General features: G+C 35.2%; 1 long non-coding RNA gene across 1 annotated transcript; it reads left to right on the top strand.

Annotated features, from left to right (window-relative positions):
• The first annotated feature begins 3,112 nt into the window (after positions 1 to 3,112).
• Positions 3,113 to 8,111, top strand: LOC117438943 (uncharacterized). The gene is made up of 3 exons (XR_004551107.1): positions 3,113 to 3,172; positions 5,035 to 5,171; positions 6,431 to 8,111. It is a non-coding gene; the product is annotated as an uncharacterized lncRNA (long non-coding RNA).
• Positions 8,112 to 10,048: the final 1,937 nt, after the last annotated feature.

The following is a 10,048-nucleotide window of genomic DNA, read 5'->3' as shown; positions in this document are numbered from 1 at the left end:
TAATGGTCGTAAGGATCTTTTCCAACCGGCACGATTCTATGATTTCTGGGGAAAACTATCAGCAAGTTATGCTGTAAAGCTTCTGAGAACATAGAATTAAGTTAGGACTGGAGCGTCCACAAGAGTTGTGGCTTCTACTATATTTTTTTATTCATACAAAATTGTATGTAACTCTTGTAATAGCTTCATCTTTTGCAGATTCCTTTCTCATTATTTACTACTTTAAAACTGGTATCATGCATAAATTGGATGTCTGAAGGTGTTAGAGTAACAAGTTTAGCTGGGTTGGCTGCTGTACTCTGCTTGCATGGATTATTTTGCATAGTGATAATTAAAGGTAGTTTAATCATTCTTGGAGTAGAGATTCTTAAAATACTTATGTGAATTGCCATGAAAGGATATCTGCATTGGTCTCTTATCAGAAAACACTGACCATGGCAATTTATTCATGTGTTGGTCTTATAGGTAAGTGGGTGGTTTGATATTTCTGGTTGGGTTGTTTTGGTTTGTTTTTTTTAATGCTATTTTTTAAAAAATTCAAGCTATGATCAGTTTAGATAATTTCTGTTCTGCTTTTCTTTCTTTTGTATTTGGTCTATGGTATACAGAAGAGAGGTGGAAGAGAATGGAATAGTTTTAGATCCTTTTGAAAGCAACCCATGCTGTTAAAGGAGTAACAGGGCATGAAGTCTGCCACTACTTCTGGAATGTTGATGTTCGTAATGACTGGGAAAGTAAGGGATTGGTTCTTAACCTTTGTGTGTTCATTTGCCAAGGATGTTGTCTGTAACACTGACCTAATGTGTATGTTTGATTTCTCTTTCTTCCCCCTCCTTTTTCAGCAACAATTGAAAATTTCCATGTTGTGTGGAAAATTTAGCTGATAATGCAATCATCCATTTACCCAGACACATAATGGTCAATAACACTTAAGTGTTTAAGTCTAATCTTATTCTGAATATTTTAATGGCTTAATGATTTAAATACTGTTTCAGAACAACATTTCAGAGCAAGTTCTCTGTTAAACTGCAGCTTTTGGTCAGATTAGCATAATTGGTTGTGCTTGTGTCCGATAGAGCTTATAATAACAAATGAGGACTGTTTTTTTAAACTGTGAATGTATCCCTGCCAGTAAGGCAGAAAACCTTCTAAGGCAAATGGAAACAATTAATGAACACTGACCCTACAAAGAAGAAACCTACAGCATTATATGGTATGCTTTTTTTACAATAACATAAGCTATTGTTGCCACAATAGGTGGCATACACATTTGCATTATGAGGTGGTATAATCGATGGTACAACATTTGTTCTTGTAACTTCATTATGTCATGGTGTGTGCTCACCTCCCACCAGTCCTAAAACATGCATTTGGAATTATAACGCAACAACTATAACTTAAATATTTTTGAAAAATGTTCAAAAAATGTTCAAGATCATTTTAAACATGCATGCTTCCAGTATAAAACCAAATATTTTTCTTTGCAAATGTTACCAATAATGTGGTAAAAAAAAAGTTTACCTTAAAACTTTTTTGTGATTTTTGAGATAGTGGTGTAAACTATACAGTGTTGTTAAAGCTAGACTTTTTTTCCTGTATTGTCAGGAATATTGGCTTCTGTATATTATCAGAGTTTTTTGTTTCTGACACCTTCTCTTAGATGGTATCAGTTTACCATGTATCTTACTGAAGTATTACCTTTTAGAAATAATACGTGTTTTAAATAGGTCTCTCCTTCTTTCTCTCTCTGGAGAGTAACTGTAGATGCATCTATTCAGTTTGTAGCTTACAAGTATTCACTTAAACTGTAAGACTAATGTTGAGGGAACAGAACTGCCTCTTCCTGTTTGTCTACCTGAAAAAGTCATTCCAGCTTGGTTTTCTGCATTTCAAAGGCCTTGAATTTTTGCTTCTTCATTTCATTAAAAATAATTGTCAGATAACCTGATATGCATCTGTATAACACCTATGTTTCTGTTTCAGTACTAACTTGAAGAAACTTAAGTAAACATGACTGACCTATTTTGCTGTGCTTGCTTTTAACTTTATGCAAGGGTAGCAAGTACTTAATTTGCAAAACTGGGAAAGCTTATATTCAGGTGTTTCTCTGCAGAGAGTGTGGCCAGCTTCTCAAAGGGATGTGCTGTATTTGTCTGCCATCAGAAAGATACCAGCATTCAGTGAAAATGATCCTGAAACCTGGATTGTGTGCAATTTCTCTGTAGAACATGATAGTGCTCCTGTAAGTATTTATTTTCATTCTATCAAGGTCTACTTTTTATGGTAACATTTTCTATTATTTGGTGATGCGTGTGCAATACTTGGGAGGGAAGGGCTGGATATGCAGAAATTAGGTTTATTTAAACAATGACCTTATGGAAAGCATTCTGAGACAAAAGCTTTATTGCCTTATCTCAAGAGTTGGCAGATCTGAGGTGCTGCAGCAGAATGAAGCAAAATCTCTCGAGAAGTGAAAACATTTTAAAGAACTGAGGTTATATTGTGTGTATTCAATCAATAACTCTTCAGTATTGTCAGATAAAGGAGTAGGGCTTGTATAATTGTGATATCGAATCTGTTAAGCCTCCATCTTAGAGAGGTCTGCCTTTTAGTTCTCTCAGATAGTAGCAGTGGTTGATTTCTTTGGAATATTTCTGTTCTGATTGCTTACATCCACAGCCCGCTTACAAGGGAAAAGGTACTAACCAATATTTGTGAATACTAGAACATTATTCTTTAAATGTTTCTTTACTCATTGTCAGAATAATTGAAGTAATTCACTTGTAATGTTATTAAGCAAGCAAACCTGAGATTCAGGCATTTTGGCTTAGCCCTTTTCCTATTTACCAATTACCTTTCATTTTGCTCACACATTCATGTTACATCCATGTAGTGCTGGAATGCAAACTCTCAGAAATACAGCTTCTGGATTGTCTTAACCTTTACAGTAAATTAAAATCTTAGCAGTCAAAGTATGCTGAAACAAATTGAATTTGAAGCTTACAAATGTGGGGTTTTTCTGTTTTGTTTTTTTTCTGGCAGCTGAATAATCGCTGTGTCCGTGTGCCAAAATAAATATGCTATGATTTGTCAGAAATTAGTAAGCCCACAGAGGGGAACAAGGAAATAAGCAGGGACAACATCCTATGCAAGATTACATATGTAGCTAATGGTAAGTCTAACGTTTTTCAGTAGACATGTGTGATAGATGTTAATTCTGGGACAACTGAATACTGGCCTTTGATGCAGTTTCTGTTAAATTATATTTAGCATCACCCTTTTGGTCTTCATGTTTAGAAAGACTTGAATTAATGTGCTACATGAATCAGTGAATGGGATCATTCATTGTGTGGCATTCTAGGAGGAATAAGTAGAAGTTGTGTAACCTAGTCCTAAGTACAGAACCTTGGGTGGAGGAGGGTGGGGCAGAAGAAATGTCTGCAACTGGGATGACTTTGGCATAGCTTTTAGTTTCAGTAATAGTATGTTTGTTTCATGTACTGCTGTATTTGTCTTGATCCATCTTGCCAGGCTGAAAAGCTGCTGATAGCAAGCATACATTTCTTACCCTCTGTGTTAAGAAGGAGCAAATACATTTTGCCTAAGGATGTTTGCAAGCTGCTTGCGGTGGTTTAAGACCAGCCGGTAACTCAGCGCCCCACTGATTAAGCTGCCTCACTCACTGCTTCCCTTATTCTCCCCCACTCCTGGTGGGATGGGGGAGGAGAATTGGAAGAATGTAAAACCCCACTAGGTTGAGATAAGAAAGTCCAGTAACTAAAGACAGAGCTACTACTATCACTAATAATAATAACTGATACGAGAAGTAACAAGGGGAGAGAATATAAAACTAAAAAGGGAAGGGAAAAAGAAACCAACAGTAAACACAAGTGATGCACAATGCAATCATATTCTGGGCATGACATGATGTGGTATGGAATATCAGGTGTTCTTTCTCTTCTCAGTCCCAGTTTCTCGTGCCACTCCTTATTGGCAGAGCATGAGAGACTGAGAAGTTATTCATCAGAGTAAGCATTTACCTAGCAACAACTAAAACATTGGTGTGCTATCATCATTGTTCTCAGACTAAAGCCACTGCCACCAGCTAATAGGAAGGAATAAAAATAACTGCTACAGCTGAATCCAGGACAGCTGTATAGTCTATTTTTTTTAACCGATAGAATCCTTAGTATTGACTGAAAATTTGTCCAAGCCAAAACTGTATTGTTCCTGTACCCAGTATTTAGCAGTGTATTGTAGTAGTGGAGCTACATACTTGTTAGCTGCTCTCCTGCAGCTACAAAACACTTGAAAGAGTAGATCACATACTACTTTAAACCACCTATTACATGGCATGCTAAAGAATCAGTGCCTGAAAAATTGGTTCAGTAAATCTTTGCCCATATAGGAGTGATGTAGTTCATAGTAAATCCTGTACAAATAATACTATATGGTTTTAACCCCTGAGGTAAACTGGGGTTTTTTTCCTATTTAGAAGTTTCCTAATTACTTAAATTCATTTTCACTGATAAATTTGAATTGTGATTATATGGAAAGTGGCATCTTTTTAAGCAAAATACTTGCCCCATGAATTGAAGCATATTTTAACATCAGTTTGAGTTTTGTTTAAAGTGCTTTAAAAATAATTTGTAAGACATTGGCTATGTAGCAGTATTGCAGACAAATGTAGCAGTTATTGAAAAATCAAGACTGACTTCCATTTTCTTTGAAATAAGAAGTAACTTGAATCTCTTGTTCTCTGTTTCCAAGGAATAGAAAATCATCTTCCATTTGGGCATTCCCCAAAGACTCACAACACATCAGTTTAATGTTTTCTGAATAGTGGAATCAGAGTCTTTAATATTAACAGTAGAAAGTGCTACAATACAAGCTTTAAGGGCACAAAAGTGTGCTGATCATTCTTCTTTCCAGTTACTTCAGAAAAGAGCTGCAGGAATAATGAACTCAAATTTTCTTTTCTAGCCTTTAGAGGATTTGCTGTATTTCAATGTCTGTCTTCCTATCTGCTTCTAGTGAATCCAGGAGGATGGGCACCAGCATCAGTTTTACGGGCAGTGGCAAAACGAGAATATCCAAAATTCTTGAAGCGTTTCACATCCTATGTGCAGGAGAAAACAGCAGGAAAGCCTATTTTATTCTAGTTTTAGCAGGTATACATTCCTTTCCCCTTATTCTTGAGTCACTGTTGTAATTTTAAGGCCAAACAGAAGTATGCAATCTAGAAATGTCTTGTCATGACTAGCATGAATTTAGTGCTTAGCTTTAATATATGTGTGAAATACATACATACCTGATCTAGCTTAAGATGTCTCTGATCGTTGCAGGGGTGTTGAACTAGCTGACCTTTAAAGGTCCCTTCCAACCGAAACTATTACATGATTCTGTGATTCTAATTTTTTTTAAACATTCATATAACTCATGTATTATTAGCATAGAAAATAAGGGCTGCACAAGCTACCAAGTATTAGTTTTCGTAGACATTTACTATTTATCCTGCAAGTTCTTGTATATATATGTCCAATTTATGCAGAAGTATAATGAATGAAGTATTGTTTTTTCTCAGCTATCACAATTTACAGTTCTGAAAAGAACATGTACTGAAGTTTCTCTAGAGCCTAATGAGGTTTTGATATCTTAAATTTACTTTAAAATGTTATTTCATAGAATATTATGAAGGTTAAAGTATTCTTTTACATTGACAGAATAGTTTTGATCAAGGATTTTTATTAATGGAATTTGACTGACAGACCAGTGTTGATTACTGGAGTATTTAAAAGGTTATGACTCAAATTTTTAGCCTTTCTGATGACCCTAGAAAAAGGATTTACAGATACCTTAAGTCAATGGATGTATTTTAATGGTATAGGTCATTGAGCTAATCTAAAATGATTTTCACATTTAAATGTGATATGACATTAGAAGAGGATTTCTGGATTGCTTTGGTGTCTCTCAACCCGTCAGATATAAGCCTTAGTGCTAAGTACAGCTTTGCTTAATTTTTGTTAGTGTAGACTCTTAATGAAGTATGTATTATTACTGGAGTGTTAAGCCAATCAAATTCCATTTAGTTCTGATATTACAGCATGATCTGCAAATGAGTTTTTATCTCTCTTTCTGTGCATGACACAGGTCACCTCTGGTTTTGGTTCTATTCATTATGTCAGATTCCAAAAGCCTTAGTCATCAGATTACATCTGTAACAGGTTGCCCTGGAATGATTGGTGTTTCCAATTGTATATTGTTAGAGAACTACTGCAGGTGAACCTTTAAAAATGTATGCTGCCATGAGCCAACAGTTCAAATGTGATCGTAGCAGTGTTAATGCTGTTTAAGACATTTAACAAGTTCTTGCTTTCCAATCAGCATTCAAGTGTTTCAGTGCTGTGTTTTTACCTTTGCTTACCTGCAGCAATTGGAACAAGACTGAGTGAGCATTCCGTGTTGGAGAAGTGACCATACATAGAGCACTCCATGCTGGAAAGAAGGATCTACAGTCTTTTTATGGCCCAAGTTCTAGGCTTTATATACTGAAGTGAAGAACGTGTTGCAACACCATGAAGCTGAATATTTAACACTAGCTCTCTCCTTCTAACTTTTCTTGCTGAATCAGTGTGCAATTATAAATACATGTATTGATAACATGTATATGGCTCTACTTTGATTTGCTTGCTTTAGAAGAGGAAGAATGCATACAGCTTTGAATCTCCAATGTTACTGCTTTAATTTTAAATAAGTTGCAGGATTTCACTGTCAACCTTCCTAAGATACTCACACAGTTTTTGTGCATGTCTAAAAAGCACAAAAGGCAAATGCACATATAGCATACTGTATGTGGTGTTTCTGGGGGGAGGGAGGGACTTCAGTAAGGCCTAGGTGACTTATTGATAGGTTTTGTTTTGCTTTGTATAATCACATTTCATTGCTGCTGGTTTCTATACTGAATCACCTTGTCACATAAAATGTCAGTTAATAACTGAGGGCTGTCAATATCCTTATGACTTTGCCTTTTCTATTGTCTTACTCTTATGACGATCTGGTTCTGAAGGAGTAAGAGTGTGAAAAGCTTTATTTTTTTTCAAGATATCTTTATATTTCTATTGTATTTTTTAGTTATATAATATGTGCTACAGAATTTTTGTTATTAAACACAATCCAGAAATATCTAGGAAGATTCCCTGTGAAATGGCAAGAGACTTGCCTGAGAGCTAGAAGTCATCTGTCCATGATGTATGTGGACTTCTTTCTTGCATGATACCCAGGGCTTTCCTGAAGCTGTGAGAAGGTACACTATGATATTTATTGAAGTAATTTGGACTACATAAGACAATATTACCAGACTAGAATGAGGATGAGTACATTATTTTCAGATCCTGCATATGTTTTCCTTATCTTAATAAAGCCATGCTTTGAGGTTCATGTAGAAAATTATTTCTCTCTTGATTGAAATCCATCAGAGCTATAAGGATGCATAGTTCTTATCAGAAATTTCCCTTTAGTTGCTGTGAGAATTTAAATGTCAGATATTTGCCTTTGATTCTGGAGATATGCTTATTAGGAGAGGACTATGGCAGCCTCGTACTGACTTTGAGGTCTCTCATCTGTGTCCAGTAGTTGGAAACTCTATAGAGACTGCTTGGCATTTCACTAACCTGTGTATCTTGAGAAAAAAGTTTCAGATTTTTTTTTTCCCCATAAGGAAGCTGAAAGTCTCATTTGGAATAGTATGGTAGGTGCCTGAAAATATATATAATATCTTAATGAAGATTTGGTAAAAGATTACGTGTGATCTGCACAGTGTTGAAAAACTTTGTTCATCTTCTCTGTAGAGAGGAAATCATATATAACACATGATTACACATGCATGCAGATTTCATGCTCCATAACTCTTCCCTTTTTATTTGCCTTTCTCTAATGGTGTGCATGGAATATGCCTTATTACAGAATTACTCTGTTAATTTGAATATGTAGAAAAGTGCCTATATGGTAATGCTGGTAAGGCAAATAAGATGAAAATTTGTACAAGTTTACTATATCATCAGTGAGCATTTTATATGGAGATGTAAAAAAAAAAAAAATCTTATACCTCAAATGTACTTCATCTTTTTACAATCAACCAAGCAATGGTACATTCCACCATAGCCACTGATGGGAACTTTAAAAAAAAAAATCAAAAATATAGAGTTTAAGTCCTTTGCCATTTCTGGTAATTGTTGGAACATGGGATGGGCAAGTTACTAATTTAATTGGATAGCTTTATTTTACAAAGGTATGGAAAGTTTACAAAGCAGTATATAAACCTATATCATTAGTTGCATTTGCACTAAATGTGATGTACTTTTGCGATATATCCTGTAAATAAAATTACACTGCAGATACTATTTGTAAAGAATACATTTTAATTTTAGATAAAGGCTTCACTACAGCTAGCCCTGCCCAATCGGTTGTAAGAGGATTCTGAAAGGTTAGGGAAAGAGTTGCAAGACTGAGAAATTGCTATTATTTGACTGCTTTACAAACCAAATTTTAAAATGCAGTTTTGTCTAGGCTTCTCAAATTATCTGTGTGTGAGTCGCTATTAGATGCTTTATTCTGGAGGGGATCTTGCTTTCATCATTTTATAAATTTGCACAGTCTCTTGAGCCCATCCATCTCTCTCTTCAGCCACTGCCACATATCTATGCACTATTGAGTTTACTTCCTCCTCTTAGTGGATGGGTAGTTTTCATACAGCTATGGTGATCTTTGCAGGGACAGCTCCTAACTCTGGGATGGATCAGTTTATAAACTGAACCAGTCTGAAGAGTTGAGAATGCAGCAATCTTTTCTCCATCAGATCTCATTCTCTGAATACCTGTGTCCATTCAGAGAATTTGGATGTTACCTGATCAGATATGAAGGAAATAATTTGATATAACTTGTTTTGGGGATGAGGATGAGAAGGAAATAATTTGATATAACTTGTTTTGGGGATGAGGATGAGATGGCTGTTGTCATCTTGTCTGAGAACCTGGATATATTATTTTGAAAAATTTATCTGTGAAAAACATGATGCACTTTGGAAAAAAAAATAGTTTACTTAATTGGGCTGAGCTGGCTTATCTGAAGTTGTGCAGATTCTCTTTAATCAGATTGTCCACCTGTATTTTTGTCAAGTTGTACAGATTACGCTGTATTTGAATTGCCACTGTTCATCTACAGATTTAAAACATGAATCATATTTTTGAGTACCTTGAGTGTGTAGAGTGTAACTGTTCTATAATAGCTTTATGATCCTAATGGTAAGTTTTAAAAATCAAATGAAGTTGGCTCTTCCATGTTACAATCAAATTTAAAACCAGTATTTAAAAGTGAAAAGTATTAAAAATTATGAAGAAAAATCCTTGTTTGTAGTTATTTTTAACTTTCAGTGCTTTGGCGAGACTGCTGTAAAACACTTTTTACCTTTAACTAACTTCTAGATAATGGTAGAGTTATATACAATATTACAATCTATGGAAAACATTTAACAGAAAAGCAATTTGCTTGTATTACTGAGGTTACAGAGATGAAAACTTGAATGCCACCTTAGTTTATATATTAAAAAGCTTATTTTCTGCTAGCATGAGAAGCATGTTAAAAGATACTCCAGTATAGTCTTAATGTAGAGCACTTCCAAAGTATTTCAGCTCGTCTTTGTACAGAATTAACATTATGGAAGTTTCCATGGGAAAAATGGAGATCCAAAACTGAGCAGTGCCAGAGGATAATCTGTGGCTTTCTCCAAGAAAAGAGATGAATTCTGTAGAGCAAGCTTGCTTAATAGCAGAAATACCTGGTGCCTAAGGGATCAGTAACTAAGGTAGCTTTATTTGTTATGCAGGGATATCTACTTGTTACATAGTGATCAATAAAGTTGTAAATACCTTACAAGTATGTAAGACAGGAGGAACAGTTTGAAATAACAAAAGGCAGTAGCTGCACAGAAAGTGCTACTTAAGCTCAGCTGCATCAGGACTTGGGTAATAACATTGCTACAAACACAGAATCC

Source organism: Melopsittacus undulatus, unplaced genomic scaffold (assembly GCF_012275295.1).
Source record: "Melopsittacus undulatus isolate bMelUnd1 unplaced genomic scaffold, bMelUnd1.mat.Z mat_scaffold_841_arrow_ctg1, whole genome shotgun sequence".
Taxonomy (NCBI): Eukaryota; Metazoa; Chordata; class Aves; order Psittaciformes; family Psittaculidae; genus Melopsittacus; species Melopsittacus undulatus.
Note: the sequence above shows the minus strand (reverse complement) of the source record. Positions and strands in the feature narration are given on the sequence as shown.